Raw genomic sequence first — 14,986 nt, 5'->3', positions numbered from 1 at the left:
TAAATAAAAATAAAAGTCCGACACAACACGTTTCATTCATTCAAGACGCACAAACAATATGCGCAACTCATGCTTTGGATACTTACTTAAGACTTCAATTCTTCATCCCACCGATGATTATCTGTCTTCAGGAAAAGTACAAGTGGTCTCGTCCTTATAAATGCTCAACTTATGTTTTCTGCTTCATAGTGGCATCCATCAGAGATACGCCTTCAGTAAAAAAGCAAAGAAGAGAGAAAAAAAAACGCAGCCTTGTTTTCCTCCCGTCGCCTGAGACTGTCAACCAACACTCTGCAGCAGCATTTACGCAAGTGGATGAGAAGTCCCAGTTGCCCCATGTGAAATACAGGATTCAGTGGCAGGTAGTGAAAGTGGCTCTGGCGCATGCGTATTAAGGCTGCGCACACTGACGACTCCCGAACGACTTTTCTCAGATCCCACCCTGAGTTTGATGTGGAAGCGCTTCTCGTTGTATCATAGGCTCTGTCTTTATTTGTCATGTTAAAATGTTCCAAGTGAAAGTGGTGACCTCGGTGTTGTTATTGTTTCACACACAAACACACACACTGAATCACACTGTTTTTCATCTAATTAAAAAGAAATAGTTGTTGAGCTCAATTGAAGACATCATTTTCTTCACTGACAATAAGGAAGGATACACCTGAAATACCTGAGGATGGCAGCACGTATGAGTGTGCTGCATCCAAACACACTAGACAGTGACAGAAGCCGACAGGTGAAAAACGCGGTAAACTTGTGCGTAATTGGAGTCAGACCATTAAGACGCGCAATGTCTTTATTTAAAGCATTTAATTCGACATGTTTTAACTCATAATGGTCACTTCCTGTCTGGTTGGTCTATTTTTTTTTTTTTGTGTGTGTGTGTGTGTGTGTGTGTGTGTGTGTGTGTGCCATCCACACTATCTGGAATCTACCCGCACACTTTTCCATCCTTTCATGCGCACCGGTGTCTTCTGCCTGCCCCTGCCTTTCCCCATGGGTGGCACTGTCACTTAAAAGTAGCGTGTAGACGACAAGAAAGGTGAAGAATGTCTTCTTTAATTTTCTGATATTGTGGCATTTTGTCGTAAATACGCAAATGTTGGGTAGGTCTGAAGTGTTTCTAATCGCGCTTGGTAAAATTAATTACTTTCCTGAAATCCCCCTTTTTTTATACTTTCACTTCAAAAGACTTTCCCAAGGGCAGCGAATCGACAACTGAAATTAGGCTGTCGAATATTCAACTAAGCAATTACACTTATCTACAGGACTTGTTGAGTAAATTGTATGTTTAAGTGGTTTGTTCTCGTACCTTTCCCGTTGTACATAATTTTATATGTACAAAAAAAGAAATAGAGGAGGGTTATATCGAACAATATTATAAATAAAGAATTAGGCTCTAGGTCGAGTGCTTAAATGAGGATATAAATGGATGTCAAATTCAATACACTAGAGTGTTGTTAATTTTGAATGGTTTGGTTTAATATTAAGAGCTTCCCAATATATTATTATTATTGTTATTATTTTTTTATTATGAATAATTATTTTTGACTAAATTAATCTGTCGGCAGTATTGACAGGGTGAAAGTTCAGTGATGACGCTGACCTATCCAAAAATGATGCGCAATTTACAAGAGACAGCGGCTTTTTTTTTTTTTTTTTTTTTTTTTTTTTTGACTCCCTGGGGTGGTTTTAAAAAATTCTGTTATCAAGGATTAGAGTTTTTATATATATATATTATTATTGTCGCGGGGTAAAAAAAAAAAAAAAAAAAAAAAAAAAAAAAGCACAGTGAGGGATCGCACTTTTGTCTCAAGTATAGGAAACCTGACAAGGTGGGGATGATCCGCGCCAAAAGGACCAGATGAGAGACAAACCTGCAGCCTAAACTGAGTCTCAGCATCTCTCAACACCGTGCGCTCCTTTTGTCGGCTTGTCATTCACCTTGATAACATTCCTGCAATGAAGCGCTCCACTCACTCCGCAGGAGCACATGCCACTCGTGACACAAACGGACAAATACTGCTATGAATTATATGAATAAGTTACGGTGCAAAGTTCTTATCGGCAGTTGACAGTTTATAGAAGTCTGCAATTCAGGCTGTGCATATAACCATGCTTCTCATGGTCTATGTAAGGATTAAAAAAAAAAAAAAAAATCAAGTATAACTAAAGTTAATTTGATTTGGTATTTTTAAGATTTGTTAGATTTTTTTTAATTCTAAGGCTTGTGTTTCTAGAGGATGGCCTGTGTTTTCTGATTTTTAATGATGCAAGGGCCTGACTCAACGTGTTTTAACCGGAGCAGGTGCAGTCATCCAGCATGTTCCTACAAAATAACCTGTTAGGATAGGTTGTATCTGTTTTATAAAACAGCTTTCTTTTTTTAAAATTTTGCACACTGAGGGAAAATAATTTATTCAATTTAGTAATTTAATTAAGATCTGATAAAAAATAACTTTAACACTCAAGTGTGTGTTTTTTCCTCTTTACCCCTGCCTGGGTCCTGGAAATAACACTTAAATAATTCAAGATGAGTTAGTGAGAGTGGGAGAATTACCTGCTGATAAAGCCTGGGTCCAGCCTCTGAGACGGAGCCAGCACTCCCACCTCACAGCACACTGATGATAAGACTGAATAGAAAAATATCATGCAAATAGAAGGCAGACAGCAGCAACAACAAGCCCATGGGGACATTTTCCTACCCAGAGAGATCGCACACAGTTCACTCCAAAGTGCTAAAGCCATCACTCTGAAATAGGAGCCCCTGGAGGTGCAAGAATCTTCATGATAGCACCAACAGTTTATTCTGCTCAACACTCCACTCACTCTGGGAATGCACAACAAATTATAAAAAGTTGACGAGGATCCCCGGACAATCCTATAGTCACCATGCAGGAGAAAGAAAAAGAAAAAAAAAAACTGATCTATAAAGAAATGTTCTATAGGTTGACGTTACTTCTTTTTTTCTTTGCAAATTGTTTACTGTTATTCCCCCAAAGTGGCACCTTTGGAGGTGGAGGGAAATGGGAATCAAGTCTTACTTAAAATAAATTGATTCCAAGGGAACACAAGTTGACCTCACTTTATCAGATGGCTTTTCTTTGACAAGAAAAAAAGTGAAGGGGGTAAACAACAATATCTTCTGTTTGCCACTTCAAACCCCACCGAGTGGGAATTATTTACTGCGACATGAAAGTTTGCTCATTATCAGGGAGGTTTTGAAGAAAGGGAGAGGGAGGGGTGATTGTGTACCTGATGTGGTTCTTTCTGCTTGTCTGATCACAGCTCTGCCTGGATCTTCCCCTTCCTTTTCAGCTCAGTTGCTTCCATGCAGGCCGAGCCAAGACAGAGGCAGTAAATGCACCTCACAATGAAAGGTAGTCGTCTCATTTTCATCTCTTTTTAAGGATTTCTCCAATCCCTGCACGCCCATGAGAAATTGCTCCACTTTTCACAGCTGATTTTCAGATTAAAGATTTGAGCTGCAGATAAATGGCGCAAATCATTAATTTTCATTAATTTTACTAAAAACAAATTTACAAGCATGATTGTTACATTACTGAAGCTATAATATAAATCGTTTCATTCATTGTTTGACATATAATTACCATATATTTTTAGTTAGCTCATTTTTATCATGTAACCTATTTTTTTTTTTATTAATAATTTCTTTGAATCACTGAAATAAATTGCAGCTGATGAATATTGAGACAAAGGTATGAAAAGAAGTACCCCTTTTAAACCAGGAAACAAAATCTACAAATTATAAACACATTTTCCAGCAAAGGCAATATGTACTGAAGGACAAAAGTATTCTCAGCATGATGTGGAGAATATTGAAAGTCAATTTGTCACCATCACAAGCCATTAGTTGCAGAATCTTATCTCAAGTGAGCCTTTGATAAAGTGCTAATGACAAACAGTTTAGTGTTGTAAGGGATCCAATTGATTACTATTTAAAGATGACTGCATTTAGATTAGAAGTCATTTTGTCTAATGAGGTTTCTTTACAGTTTTTACAATACGTAGAAAATATGCTTAAGCGCAAGGCAAAATGATGATCGGATTGGTGAGGAGACAATGCAGACTTCAGCATCACTTCAAATGAGTCACATAGAATGTCTGAATAAATACATAATTAATGTGAATAAAGTTGATGTTTTCTGTGGTTTAAATATGTGACCTATTTTGAATGTTGTGTTCTGAAAATATATTCAATAAGTGCCAAATTAGTTGTGCAGTTCTTTAATCATTCTAATTATACAGTGTTTATTGCTCCTTAGGGCAGACTTTCGTGTCTTTGTCTCAGTGGGAATTATTTTGGTGAAGAACCAAAATATTTACTCAACCACAACCTAAATATTACGCATATCAAGAGGAATTGAGAAATAATCCTCTCATAGAGCACAGTATTAACTTAATCACATTACGGAAAATACTATTGATAGTGGTCATGATCCCAAGTGAGGGAATCTCTAATTCACAATAAGACAGCAATACAAGGAAGAACACACCGCAGTGTGTATTAAGGACTGAGGACTGGAACAGGCAAATAGCCCTGAGGATGGTGTGTGTATGTGTGTGTATGTGTGTGTGTGTGTGTGTGTGTGTGTGTGAGCGAGTGAGTGAGTGAATGCTTGAATGATGCTGAGGAGAAGTGATTGTTAGTTCAGTGTTTGAGGACCTGGACTGACAGATACAACAAACTTTGAAAGCACATTATGGAAGGAGAATAGCTACACAGAAGGATGTGGAGTCCACAAGGTTGATAAGACCTTCATCTTTAAACCACCGCTTGTCAAAGTATTATGTGTAATCTCACACTGCAGAATATCTCCGCACCCTGAGGGGCAAACAAAATAGCAGTAGCAATCAAGCGACTCACAGGATCATTAAAAAAAACAGCCTATCCTATCCTTTGTGAAAAGTCTGATTTTTGAACCCTGATTGCTGCCACCCCCCCACAGGGTCTATGTTTAGGTTCAACCTTCTTCCACATATTCTGTCTCACAGCCCTGTGGTTCAAATCCACAGATACTTGTTTTCCTCCAGGCGCTGAGATGACTTTTCCCATAGATAGACTATTTTCAACCATTTAGCGGATACATTATCTCTGGCCTTTCTTCCTCATTATATTCTCCTTATCACTGCAGCATCACTGCAAAGCCCCAAATAGAGAGTTGTAATTACCCAGACTGCCACCTGATAGCAGCCCTTCTATCAGCTTTATCACTCCAGGTCCTGCTAACTCATCATAGGGACAGAGGAAAGAAAAGGCCTGCTTGTGGCACAGCCCGCCACAGATAGCTCATCTCTCAGATACATTTATAGTTCCAGTTGGGATCAGAGAAAACTGATGCACCAAGGCAATTTTTTTATCCACCCCTTCCCTTCAACCTGACAAAGACTGCTCTCTCCCAGCCTCTCCTAGTCTCTCTCTTTTTATGTGCAAGCTGAATTGAGGCCGCTCTGCAAACAAAAAGTGATCCAATCTCCTTGAACCCGTGGCAGCACAGCAACATGCTATTTGGGCATTCATTCTGAGCCATCGTCCTTCAAACACTTTAAAAAAATAAAAAATAAAAAAAAATCAGAGGGTGACTTGTTCATCTTTAGCATTGTACACAACATCAACAACACTTGTTGAAAAGTTGACAGTATAGTATTCAAGCTTATTAACCACCTTTGACACTTATTACAAGTTTTGCTGATGTTATGAATAGGAAATGAAGTACCGAAGCTATGGATCTATTTGTGCTCGTCTGTGAATGAAAACATTGAAAAATAAGATTAAAGGTCAAGATTTAGGCCTTATTCAAACTCACAGCATTTCAATGTGCACTTCTGCAAAAAAAAAAGAAAAATTAAAGTTAAATAATATTAAGAAATCAAATTGTATATACTCTTCAACATATTCCAGGTCTTCCATTAAAGTTGACCTTTTGTGATTTTTTTTCTTCTTTTCTATAGTAATTGTCCATTGTGTAACAGGCTCCAGTTTTTAATAGAAGTATTCTTGAAAACAAATTATACAAAATTACACCAAAGAGAGTGCAAAAGCAGATTAATTAATTAAACTTGCACTGGAACCATGACATTGACCAAATTATGTGAGTAAATATTCCTTACAGTGCTTCTTTTGCAAATTGTTACACATACTTTGAACATGTCCTAATTGTTTATTACCATAAATGTTGATGCATAATTTACATATACCTAATTTACAATCACTTGAATGCAACTGAAAATACAACATATCCTCACATGCATTTGTTGCATTAAATAAAAGTGGTAAATGTTTTTGTTTTTCCTGTGTATTATTATCGTCGTTTTGTTCTTATGTCTTAATCAGCTGGTTGCATAAAAATGACAGAACTGGAACTCACCTGGTGGTATCATCTGAAAATGTGTTTGCATTTGTATGACATGTTCACACTGCGGCGGCATCCATTCATGTTATGTGTTGTGCATGTAGCCATGCTCTTCTCTATCAGCTGTAACAATAAAAGAACCTTTGTACATCTACTCATCAGTATGTCAAAGAAACAGCCAGAGTGACTGTGACCTCGATCAAATGGGAAAATTGTGAGGATGCATTGGGACTCTATGGTTCCCATGGCCTGAGCGCTTTCTGACAGAGGCACTCTAACACAGCCTGAAAGGAGAAATCAATCTTATTTGAGGAGATTAAGTGACCAAGATAATAACCATGTCATTGAGAGAGAAAAAAAGTCCTACTTTTCACAGGAGTGAAATAACCTGAGTTCCTGCAGATGGCTCATTGTTGCGGCTGAATGTCACATCTCTCTGGATGAGTCCTTTATAGCGGTGTTGTCTGACATACCTCAGGGACAAAACATGTGGCTGTTCCAGCAACTGCAGTAAGAGTTCATTATACTAGACACACAACATGGGAAAAGATTAGTAATATTTGCTCTGCATTTCGTCTTCACAAGTCTGAACATGTGGATGTGTGAGAAGGTGTGTGTGCGCGTTTCCCCCAAGCACTGGCTTGAATGACAACGTGATCAATGGGAGGGCAAGTGTCCTGTCAGCATGTCCTGTTTGGTGGGGGGCTGTGACAGTGCCTGTCTCAGGTGATCTCATTATTTGATGGACACAGCAGTGGAGAGGTTGCATTCATACGAGCCTCTCTCATGTTGCTCGCTTAACCATGCCATTACTCATGCAGAGCACTGGAGGCACTTATAGGAAATATTGATCATATTTTGACAAAGTATTCACCCATCTCCATAATCAGCAATGCATTACTGCCACGGCGCTGATACTGTGCGCACGCGACAACATCATTAGATGCCACTGCAGAGGGGTTACACTTATCAGCATTTTAAAGCAGGCAGCCTGTGTTTGTGTGTTAAGATGTTTGCCTAATGATTTTAAGTAATCTGTTTATTTTCAATGTTTATCTCAACAGCCTGTGAGGGGAGGGATAGTGAAGCAAGGAACATGGCTTTGCAAAATCAAAGACTTCAAAGCACTAATCGTATGCATGAAGATTAATGAATTACTTTTACAAATGCTTCTTCACTTGTGCAGTTTTTATGTTTGTATAAAAAACTGCACTCTGTAGAGCTCCCCTCTGAATGGATAATGAAACCAAAAGGCCAGGACCCTTTAAGAGTCAGATCATCATCCCATGGGACATTTGCTAAAGATGCTATGACACGCCTAAAGAGCAGAGCAGAGCAGAGGGCCCCAGGGGCTGTTTGTATTTGGCAGCAGAAGCTAAAAGTATCTTCTCAGTCCAAATTAAGCCTTGCCAAGGGTCAAGTGAAATCAATATGTTAATCCATAAATTGTCCCGTGTGATAATTACTAAGGAGAACAGTAATTACAAAAGACATTAATTTACTTCTTAGATTTTGTGCCAGAGAAGAGTTTCACCCTGGTTTGATTCATCTGGAAGCAAACAATTCACAGAGGAAGCGTCCCTTTTTTTAAAGCCAGGGTCGATTCTTTTAAAGAACAGTAGGTGCACACAAGCTCCTGGTCAAAGCACTTCTGGACATGCTAAAGGATTGCTTGAAGGTTTTTGAACCCCTGTGTAGTCAGCTTCAAGGTTCTTACATTGATCAGTCAGTGATGACAAAGGTTTCACCAAATACACACTTTTGTTCCTTTCAACAATGTGTCCTGGACATTAGCATAATAATAATATAAAAAGAAATCTATACGGGCTGTTAAAGGATAAAACCTTGATGTTCTCAGTTAAAGACACATGGAGTGCTGTACAATTGTCACACTGCTTTAATAGGACGACAACCTGTATACATTTTGATCTTTTTCTCCTCAGCCTCTTTGAGGCATGGCACAAACATTGTGTGGGCATTCTTTTCTAAACCCCAGGTTGCAGCTGGTCTGCCACTCGCTGTGTACTGCCAAGTGCAAGAAATGGGTCTCTTTTATCAGGATGGAGCAAATCTGGGCTAATGTGTCTGGTAGAGAGTGTCCCAGGGAGCCTCACTCTCCCATTCTTTGGCCATTCTTTCCACTTTTCTCCTCTCCTGCACTTGGGATAATTGCAGTTTAATTGGGTGACAAGAAATGAAAACTGTGTCCACATTATCTAGGATTATCTCTTTTTCCTCCAGCCTGCCTTCAATTCAAAGAAGCCCATTTATCAGCGCAGGGAAGCTGATGCTTGGTCAGCGGAGGAGAAGCTTTGAGCACCAGTTAGCAAAATGAAGAGAGAAAGGGGCCGGGAGCAAAGGGAGGGGGCTTGACAGCTAAGAAAAATGCTCTTTGTATCTTATCATAACCGCACATTCATCTTGAAGATGTATATCGTTTTAGCACTGTAAATCAATATAAATACAATAATATTTTAGTGAAGAATTATTTCTTCCAAAAAAGAAATTTAGGGGAAAAAAAGGCCTTTGAATCAGATTAGATTAAATCAGTGTCATTTGTCGAGCAGCAATAGTTTCAAGTTTGATTGAATTTAATTATTCAAACAATTTTTTACAAAATCTACACCATATCACCTCACTTTGAGAACTTCGACAAAACATATTAATCAATATCAGTAAGTCTTCCACCACTGTGGCTTGATGTGCTTTATAGTCAACTTCATTCATTTCCCCAGTATTCTTAGAATCTGCACAGCAAGGTTATAAACACTGAGCCATACCCAGGCCAGCCATAGCTCACTTTCCTTTTGTTGAGCTGTACTCAACCTTAAAAGCCTCTTTCAGGAAGAATGAATGCACTTCATTTTCTCTCTGAGAACTTTGCTCTGATAGCTGAAAAAACGGAAGGCTGTTTAGAGAAGGAAGGAGAGACAATGAGGAAAAAATGAAAGCTTTCAGATTCCATTATGAGTACTGCCCTCTATTCTTTTCAGCTGTTTATACTGTACATTTTCTTCACAATAATTCCCCTTAATATGCTTGCCAGTCACTCAAGCACGATTCTAAATGGGCCTTGCATCAGGGTTATGGTAATACAGTAAATACTAGAAAAATGATAGAGAGGCATTCTGAGAGAGGATCAGGGTAAAGAGAGCAGATCAGAAAACGGCTTCATTAATACTTTGCCACCCTCGGCACAGGAGTAGATGAAAGAAAAGAGACCTTGCCAATGCACTACATACATACCTATTCAGTCTCAGGTGCTTTGTGTAAACATTTAAGATGGCCTGATCATTTGGTGGAAAGAGCAGGCTTTGTGTAGCACTAAAGCATGAAAATCTGCTGTACAATGACTGAGCTGGAGTGCCTTCCACTCTGAATGCAACAGGGGACCTTTTCTATACACAATACTTTTGAAGGTTACAGGATATATTGTCTGCTGTTGGCAATGTGCACATGTGCGTTTGTGTGCAAATGCACGGACTACACCTTGTAAGGTACATAAAATAATGTACAAACTGTAAAAACATGATTTAGTACTGTGGAAAACTTTAAAGAAACAACTTTACTCTTGCAAATTATCCTTCAAAGCTACGTCACGGTCTAAGACTTACAGCTACATTTCTCAGATACATACATGTCCATTTTTGTTCATTTTCAGACTTATTTCTCCTTTCCACTGCAGTCTGTGTGTGAACAGAGTGTGCTATTACTTTCCTGAAGCTCCTCTTTATATAATAAATTTGCAGAGATTATGCTTTGGGGCCCCGTTTCTGAGGGGCCCCAGTAATTGTCTGCGGTTTCTTTGGAAAGTTGCATATCATGTTGCCCACAATGGTGGTTCACTTTCTCATTTGTAGGTGTTTATGTTACTTTTTTGAGAGTATGGGTGTAGAAGATGATATATAAAAAAAAAAAAAAACACTGTTCCTGTTTTTATAATTTGGTATTTATCAGATGAGTGGATGGTTTGAAGAAGCAATTATTTTTTTCTTCTTTCCCTCAGATACACAGTATCTCTCAGACACATATCGAGGGGTTAAAGGGGTCTTTCTCAAAATTAATGAGATGCACAAATGCAAATGTACACAAAAAGCATTGTTTTGTTACGTTTTCAACAGCAACCACTTAGCTGGTTTGTCACACTGTCTTGTCTTATGTCTGTTTTGTCCCACCGTCTTATCTCGTCCTGTCCCTGTACACTTTCATCTATATGAGTCCTCCCTCTATGTAAATGTATACATAACATGTGAATGTAAAGTTTGAGATTGTTGCTCAAACACAAGCTGTAATTGAAAATAAAGATGTCCTCCGAAGAGGGGTGGTGGCGGGTTAAAAAACAGAAAAAAAAAAAAAGCATTGTCTTTTATATACAGTTGTGGAAAAAATTATTAGACCACCCCTTGTTTTCTTCAATTTCTTGTTCATTTTATTGCCTGGTACAACTAAAGGTACATTCGTTTGGGCAAATATAAGGATAACAACCAAAATAGCTCATAGGAGTTTAATTTCAGAGCTGATATCTAGTCATTTTCCATGTTTTCTTGATAATAACCAAAATCACCTCAGTTCTTACATCAATATCTATATCATTGTACTGCCAAAAACAGTGCTTTTAAGCATTCCATGTTTTCTTTTCTGTCTGTTTTAGTCACATGATACACACAGGAGTTAATATTTGATTGCATAACCATTGCTTTTGATGACTTTTGATGGTCTAATAATTTTTTCCGCGACTGTATACTCTGTTATAACCATTGTAGCTTATTTTACTTTTACAATTATTCTCACAAGATTTTGATGAATGACGGGTACATTTATGATTATGACAACATCTAATAGCAAATACCTAGTGCATAGTCATAGCCATGCAGGAATAACTCTGTAGTGAATGCCTGCCACATTCACTCAGCGGTGTTAATCATTTTTACGCAGGGCAGCAGTATAAAATTGCTAAGGCAGAATTGCTTCAGCCTGGTCAGTGCAGGGAGCAGTTTGTCTAATCAGAGTGCAAATAAGGTTTGATCACTGTCCAGCGTAATCTGGCCCACAAGCAGCATTTACAGCACTAAATCAAGCGTTGTGGAAGCTGCAGGTGCTGCCTCACAGACAGGTCTCCCCCTGGGGGCCCTGTGCTGGGGAATAAACAGCAAATAAATGGCAGTGCTGGGAGAGCGATGAGCTGATTAACTCACTGCAGGGCAGTTTCTCATTATCCCCTTAACCCAGACGGAGACCTGCCCAATCTTGCACCCTGTCTCACTTACAGTAGGGCGCTGTCCTGCACCAGCCTGGCTGACATTGTCTGGGTTATACTAGCAGTGAGATAGAGCCTGTATAGATGATGTATAAAAGTGAGAATGTGGGTGTGTTGGTTTTTGTGTGTGTGTGTGCGTGTGTGTGTGTTCTGTGGTCCATCTCTAGGGAGACTGCTAATGTGTCAGCTCCATGGCTCATTTCTTTCAATTACAGTGGCTGGACTAGTCGAGCCCACCAGCAGTCCACTGACAGCTCCATATGGGTCCCATCACCGCTTATCACAGGCCACTCGTGGATAATTCATTTACCCTTCACTGAATATGACATATTAGCACCAACAAGCAGTAATATATTACACAATTCACACATTGTTAATAAGAGCAGGGTATCACAACAGTCATTTTAGATGTGACATATGCTCTTCAAAAAAAGATTCTTTATCTATATCAGAAAACAGCCTCCTATTATTTAGCACCGTAAAAAAAAAAAAGACTTAATAACAAAAGAATATCCAGAATTAAAAAAGTTAAATCTTAAAAAATAAAAGAAACTTTATTTAATTAAATTTATTTTTTAATTCACTTTTCATCAGTCTCTGAGGCTTTAGAGAAAAATGTGGATATTCTATTGTAAAATGTTGATTTAGCATGTCACCTGAAAATAAAGCATCCTCTGACATACTTTGAAATGAGCTGCACTGTTTTCTATTGTGCTTTCCCCCGTGGTTTCAAAGCGAATTAATTAACATGATACAGAAATAGGTAGAATGCAAATGTTGGAGCCCTCACTTTATGCCTGGGTATCCTTTTGTTCCCCTTTATTGTACCAAATTATTTAATTGGGTCTCTCTGATTGTGCACAGACACAGGAAGGAACACAGGCCTTTGTTAGTTTCCATACAAGCCACAATACGGTATCAAATTCAATTCCCATCAAAACGACAGGCTGCTGTAGAGCCCACAGCGGCCCCGGAGATTAATGAAGATCTGCATCAAGGCAAAGCGCTGGTCTGAGATGGGAGATTTCTCCCAAATAAAAGACCCCTTCACCAAGAACAAAGGGGGCCCTGAAAAGCAACGGGATGTTCTGAGAGGATGAAATAAATCGAAACAAAGACAAGAGTTTGGGATGGGGGGGCGGGATGCTCTGAAAAAAAAAAAACATTTTCTTTTCAATTGCGTTTACTTAATTCAGTCAACAAGTTGAAATGCTAAACTCAATGTGTGTGATGCAAGATAAAACAAGTGCTGACATTTAATTTTAATTAATTTACAATATGCATTAACAAATTTTTGTAATTCACTTAAAGTGTAAAGAGCGACAAATTAATATTTCAATGCTCAATCATTCCTGTAAAGTCAGAGCTTGTGTGTAAATGACTTTGAGCAGGTTTGAATACACGGTAGAAAAAAAGACACAGCCTTCAAGAATCAGACAAGTCATGGTTTACCTTCATTACCGTGTGTTCATCAAAGCATGAGGGACTAGTATTTGCAATCTGCCATGAAAGCGGTGACTGACAGGGTCTGAAGTGAATTAATACGCAGCCTTTCACTGTTTTGTTTTTTCACATAACAGTCATCTGTGGAGAGACACACTTCGACTGCATTCACAGTGTGTGAATGGATTTCTTCTCTTGACTTGCTTTGTATGACTGCAACAACTGGATGACTTGTTCTCGGAATTTAGCGTGTCGACAGGTGGGCTCTTTCAACTCAGTTTAGCACAACACTTGTTTTGTTTTTGCCTCATAGAATCCAGCCTGCAATTTGGACTCTCATTATCTTTTGAGTCAACCACCAACTCTGAAGCAACAGGCAACATCAAAACAGAATGAAGCGGGGGGTTTTTTGTGGTTTTTTTTTTACTCTAACGTAAATTAAGTTTGGATTTACAAACTTGATTTACCATTTTAGTATTTTGGCAAACAGGGGGACTTCGCTTGATTTAATTTATATTTATGAATGGTAATTGTAATAATAACATATATATTGACAATTTAGCATCACTTTTCCACATGACTCTAAAAACAGTCACGAGAAAAATACTATTCCAAGTTTTTGGTCAATGCCACCTAAACAGCGCACTCCACTCTTTCTCATTCTGCACATGGTGTGTCCCAGCCTGCCATATTTACTTCATTTCCCCCGATTCATAGATGCTGCTCGCTGGACCAGAACATTCCAGCTGCCACCTCAACATCTCATTATTTTTTTTGAAATATCAAGCTTGTATCTTCTTGATAAATAATTCGCAATAGTATAATGTATCAGACTAAAACATATTTTCAGGGGGGCATGGAGGTTAAAGTGCCAATCTCACCTTTTTAATTTTTTTTCGCCCTGAAGACAGAGATTTCCATATATAGAGTGACCATGGTTTGTGTTCAACATGAGCAATCGGGATGAAGCGCACAGCGACACATATTGCTGTCAGAGATTGGAAATGAGGCCTGCTAACCTGTAGGCAGCCTCCCCAGACCAATCAGCTTTACACATTGCCAATGCATTTGCCGCATCTAAAAAGAATTGTAGCTGTGAAGTTTTTATCGGAGTAGTTGACAAACATTACACTTTAATGCAGTTTTGTAGAAATGCATTCTTATCCCTCTTGGAAGGCATTTATCTACTTGAAACCTGCAAAATGGTTGCCACAGGGAAGGATTTCTTTTAATAGACTACAATAGGCTCAGTATGGGACACATTCTGATTTTTGTGATAGATAGGAGGCCCAGCCTTATATTCATGGGAAATTGTTTATCTTCAAGCAAGAGAAGTGAAAGGCCATTTTACAATAGCATTTCAACTTTCATCTGAAATGATTCTTTTCAGTCATACGAATTGTTATGTAGAATTTCAGACAGGTGCTTTTCATAAAAAATATCAATCTGCAAAAAAGATGTTACAAAGCATGAATACAAATGACGCTGAGAGGAAGAGAAAGGTATGTATATTTATATATTTTTATACAAGTGTGTGCGTGTGTATGTACAGTTTTATTGGAAATGCGGAAAACAAAAGGGAAAAAAAGCCCACTGTGGGAGGCAAATGTCCCACGGCGTCTGCTATTCAGACACAGATACATTGTGCTGTGGTGGTGTCTCTCAGGCCTTGGTGCAGCTAAGGGCTTTTTTCTTGTGGGGTCCTTGTGATGCTTGGGCAGGGCCTTTCCCTGGCCTGTCTCTGTAACAGAAGCCGGCAACCGGGCAACACAATGTAAGAGCAGGGCCTGAAGACGGGAGGGGTTGGGGGCCTTGTGCACTCTTAACGCCACTCTCAGGAAGCGGGCACAATAAATCAATAGACTGTCCCTCTCCAGTAGGGGCCAAATGTAAACAAATTGAAAGGGACGGA

General features: G+C 38.8%; 1 protein-coding gene across 1 annotated transcript in view; it reads right to left on the bottom strand.

The window, feature by feature from the left end:
• Nucleotides 1–530, bottom strand: part of sox21b (SRY-box transcription factor 21b) — a 2,546-nt gene extending 2,016 nt beyond the window's left edge. Inside the window, 1 exon segment of the mRNA XM_030125679.1 lies at nt 87–530. The gene's annotated coding sequence lies outside the window, so the exon portion shown is untranslated.
• Nucleotides 531–14,986: the final 14,456 nt, after the last annotated feature.

The sequence above is a fragment of the Sphaeramia orbicularis genome, chromosome 21 (assembly GCF_902148855.1).
Source record: "Sphaeramia orbicularis chromosome 21, fSphaOr1.1, whole genome shotgun sequence".
In the NCBI taxonomy this organism is placed as follows: domain Eukaryota; kingdom Metazoa; phylum Chordata; class Actinopteri; order Kurtiformes; family Apogonidae; genus Sphaeramia; species Sphaeramia orbicularis.
Note: the sequence above shows the minus strand (reverse complement) of the source record. Positions and strands in the feature narration are given on the sequence as shown.